This window comes from Amphibalanus amphitrite, unplaced genomic scaffold, assembly GCF_019059575.1.
Source record: "Amphibalanus amphitrite isolate SeventyFive unplaced genomic scaffold, NRLGWU_Aamphi_draft 000078F_arrow, whole genome shotgun sequence".
Taxonomy (NCBI): domain Eukaryota; kingdom Metazoa; phylum Arthropoda; class Thecostraca; order Balanomorpha; family Balanidae; genus Amphibalanus; species Amphibalanus amphitrite.
In genome coordinates, this window is record NW_024881574.1 from 386596 (window position 1) to 391098 (window position 4503).

Genomic DNA, 4503 nt, shown 5'->3' on the forward strand with positions numbered 1-4503 from the left:
TCTCTCATTAGCCTTCAAGGACCCTCAGAGGCCGGCAAGGTCCTTCAGAACCTGGGGTGGGGCCCTTCTGGAGATAAGTGTGGCTACATAAGAGCCCATGACGTGTCCTCAAAAGCCCCATGGTGTCCTTTCACTCCTTTCCAGTTGAAGCGTGGCCAGCGCGGACCCTCTGTCAATTGGCACCGTAGGGCCCCTCGGGCCCGAGGGGACCCTAAACCATATAAAGGACACGTGTCCCCTCGTCCCCTCACTGAGAAACACATTTTAGAACTTATACTGATAGTACTCACCTGAGCACCTTCGATGGTTTCCATTTTGCCGCTTTGAGGAATTGGTCTTTCCCGAGAACTGTGCATGGTCTCCACTTCGGTTTCAGGAGTGGATTTGGTCTTGACCGAGATAGTTTAGTACTGGAAGTTGTCTAGCTACCCGTGTAACGCAAACAGTCGGTTTGCGGTGAGATTCGAACCAGCAGTCATTCGGTCAGAAAGGATGGTAAACTTCTCACTTTTTTCCTTATAGTTCTCGCAGCTGACGTGTTTTGACGACAGATGTCAGCACAGAAGGAAACTAAAGGCGTAGGTGGCGCTGTGTTAAGAGTAGAGCAGTTTGAAGTGCTGCGATTCCATTTTCGCTTAGGAAAATAGCAATTATTGATAAAAATAAAACATGTATTTGTCAGTAGAAGAAATAATTTTTAATGAAAAAGAGCCTTACTATATGACACGATGTTTATCGATTTTAACAGTTCAAACCACTTTAAATGGATATCCCTAAGGAACATCTCTATAATGCCTCAGTGCTTCCGGTCCTTCCTTTCTCGAAAGCACTGCGAAGGCTGCCGGCAGCGTGGTTGTTCCTTTCGCGAGTTGGTGTCTGGCGCACAGCGCGAACGTCTCATGGTGAGTTTGTTTTCTGTATGTCTTTGTGTGCACTTAACAGCTTGAAAGTAACCACAGCAAAGGTAATTACCTACTCTGGGAGGTGGCAAAATCTGTGTGCCATTGCCCATTTTTGGGATATAGGTTGCGATTGCCATCTGTTTGCCAGTGTTAGCAAAATCTGCTTAAATACCAATCCGTTTGCTTTGAGGATATGGCTCAGAAATTAACCCGCGACCTGGTGGGGGGGGGGGGGGGGCTATTTTTTGCCCCCCCTCCAGACTTTTCGATATATCTCCAGAACCGCTGCACCGATCGTCACCAAACTTTCAGTACCCTCCCGGACATCAATTTTACATATGGTGACCAAAAATTTTTCCAAAGGCTATGATAGGTTGGCCGGAAATGACGTCAGAGTGACGTCATGTTCTGCCGTTTTCGACCCAAAAAAGGGTTTCGCGGGAAGAGCTGTCAGGCCTATAGCTTTGCAAATACAGAAAAATGATTAAGGACATAAAAGCTGTAGAATTGACAGGGCTACAAAACTGCTATCTCGGATTTTTGAAATTTTTGGATTTTGACCCCCAAAAATCAAAAAATAATTTTTTTGGATATAATGATCGAAAAATCCAAAAAGTTTTTTGAATTTCGCAAAAACCGGAATATATGTGATAGTCCTTACCGCCTTCCATCCACATACCAAATTTGAGATTGATACCTCTTTTTTTTGGCGAAGTTATAGCGAAAAAACTGTTCAAAATTGATGACGTCAAATTTTCAAACTCAATTTTTAGCAATTCCAGACCCCGTAGCGCAAAACAAAGACCACCATTAGACTCCCCGTGACGAGCTGCATCGAATCAATACCCATTTTATGCAAAAATATCAACTTTAAAATTTGACCTTTTTTGGCCTGACTTTGACCTGACCTTGACCTGAACTTCACCAAAAAGTGACCTAAGCCGTACCTGATAGTCTTATAACCAACACCATTGAGTTGGAAATGAAAAATTGGCCATAAAACATGCATCACACAACCTTAGTAAAGTTGGGCTCATGTGACCTGACCTGTGACCCTTGGTGACCTGACCTGTGACGTGACCTGGTATTGTCAGTGACCTCTAATAGCAACATATCTACTAGGCAACTGACGCCCTATCGCTGATTCTCGACAAAATGCGTTTTCCTCGGTGTTATTGCGCATTCCCTAGAAGACCCGTGAACGGTGAAACAGTTCATCTTTGACCTGACCTGTGACGTCATCGGTGACCCCGAGGTCAATGAAATTTGGTTTCCTTCGACAAATTTGACAGGCCTTTCGAACGCCGTTTGAATTTTGCGGATCCGTCCAGTAGTTTCGGAGATACGAGGGGGGGGAAAAAAATAGCCCCCCCCCCACCAGGTCGCGTTATAAACAGACCCCACCAGGGCGCGGGTTAAGCGTTTCTGCCGTTTCTCTAATATTTGTCTTACTCTCCCTTTCAGAGCAAGAAGCCGTAGAGACGATGCTCTCAATGTTGGACACCGAAGTGAGGCAACTCATCGGGCACAGCGCCAAAATGTCCCTGTTGTGTCCTGGCCTGGGTCACGCGTGTCGCGCCTTGACAGCCGTGACCTTGAACGACCTTGACCGGCCGGGCCGGGCCGAGCGGCCGAGGGTCAGTATCGTCCGAGCGGCGCTGGTGTCAACACAGCTGAGTGCCGCGAGGTGAGGTGAGGCGTGTTCGCCGAGACGGTCCGGCCACAGTGAAATAGTGAAATAGTGGTGTAATCGATAATATGCGTGGCCAGTACGCGAGTGAGATTGACCCTGTGCGCGACACCGATTCAGAGACGCACATAAGTTAACACCGTCGTGTCGGATCGCTCGTACCGGTGATGGGAGACAACGAGCAGCTGGAGCGTCTGATGGCGCTCATGGTTCAGCAGTCAGCAGGCTGCCATGCTGGAGTAGCTCCTCCCCAGCCAGATGCAGCTACCAGCTGCGCAAGCTGTCTAGAGCGGCCAACCGGCTGTCGTCGCCTCCGCCGCTCCTATGGCTAGACTTCGGTCTCACATGGACTGCCGTCGGTAGTGTTCACATGCCAGCCCATACATTTTACCTGTATTAACTTTTTAATGTCTGTGCCTGTGTAACTATTGTACGTGCCTGTACTTAACAGTGTTTGAATTGTACATCGTTCGCACAGTCTGTGGACCGTGGGGAACGCCGCTTGACATGCATTTTTGCACTTACCTGCATTCCGTGTTAAAAGTAAAGTAAAGGGACTGAGCTGTCGTGCACCGGGAGATATTATGGTCTCTTGCTAAACGACTCAGTTGAAACTCAGCACGCCGGTCGGTACTGACTGGGGCGGCACGCGAAAGGGTTTGGGCAGCTTTTGAAACAAAATGTTCGCATCGAATGACTGCATCGCATGTTCTGTTCCAGAGTGAGTTTTTTGACATCTGACACAATAAATATACATGCCTGTTCTTTACCTTGTTTGTGCATGGAGGGAATGGGAAGGATCGAGAACGCGGATGCTGTGCCATGAAAAGCTGGCGCTCTACAGGGAGGGGAGAGGGGGGAATGGGTCGTGAGCGCGAATGCCGTGCCAGGAAAGCCGGCGCTCTTAAGTTGTAAAGTTCTCGGAGACCATACAGGATCATATTATGAGCGGGAATTGTGTTCGTTTATGATCTCATGACCTGGTAAAGGTTCTCATGGGAGATCATCCCGCAGTATAAGAGTGCCTTATCCGGGCAAAGTTCTCGTTCAAGATAGCACACCATTCTCACTCGAGAACGTTACGGGAAAAACCTGAGAACTTTACCAAACTGGAGACCAACAACTGTAAACAAAGTTCTCCCCAATTGAGGCTCTCATACAAGACCAGAACGACCCCTGCATGGTCTCCGAGAACCATGGATAGGCTTGAGTGTTTCTCAGTGCTGGCTATGCCATTGAATCCAAGTGATCAGGGGCCCTTTAGGTAATCAGGGGCCTCCCAGGTGACTGCAGGGGCTTTTCAATTGATCAGGGGCCCACCAGGTTACCGTGACCAGGGGACCCTCTGATAATCAGGGGCCAGTTATACCAGGGGCTCCTCGGGCAACTAAGGGCCTTCATGTGACTGCAAGAGGTACTCCCCGGGTAAACATGGCCCCTCAGGTGACCAGGACTTCTTCAGATGACTGGCCAGGGGCCATCCAGTGGTCAGGGGCCCATGGGTAACTAGGGGCCCCTCAGATAACCAGGGGCCCCTTAGGTAACCAGAGGCCCCTCGGGTAACCAGGGGCCCCTCAGGTAAACAGGGGTCCCGTGACCAGGGGCACTCAGGTAACCAGGCCCCCTCAGATAACCAGGGGCCCCTCAGGTGACCAGGGGCCCCTCGGATAGCCAGGGGTCCCTTAGACAACCAGGAACCTCTCAGACAACCAGGGGCCCCTCAGATAACCAGGGGCCCCTCAGGTAACTAGGGGCTCGTCAGATAACCAGGGGCTCCTCAGGTGACCAGGGGGACCCTCAGGTAACCAGGGGCCCCTCAGGTAGCCAGGGGCTCTCAGGTAGTTAGGGGCCCTCTGTGTTCGTCACTGTGATAGATATCGCTCTTTGGTATTAGTTTTTCTTCCGAGTAAA

At 49.7% G+C, this 4503-nt stretch overlaps 1 long non-coding RNA gene across 1 annotated transcript; it reads left to right on the top strand.

The window, feature by feature from the left end:
- The first annotated feature begins 458 nt into the window (after positions 1 to 458).
- LOC122379439 lies at positions 459 to 3361 on the top strand. Its single transcript, XR_006256181.1, has 2 exons — positions 459 to 902; positions 2367 to 3361. It is a non-coding gene; the product is annotated as an uncharacterized LOC122379439 (long non-coding RNA).
- Positions 3362 to 4503: the final 1142 nt, after the last annotated feature.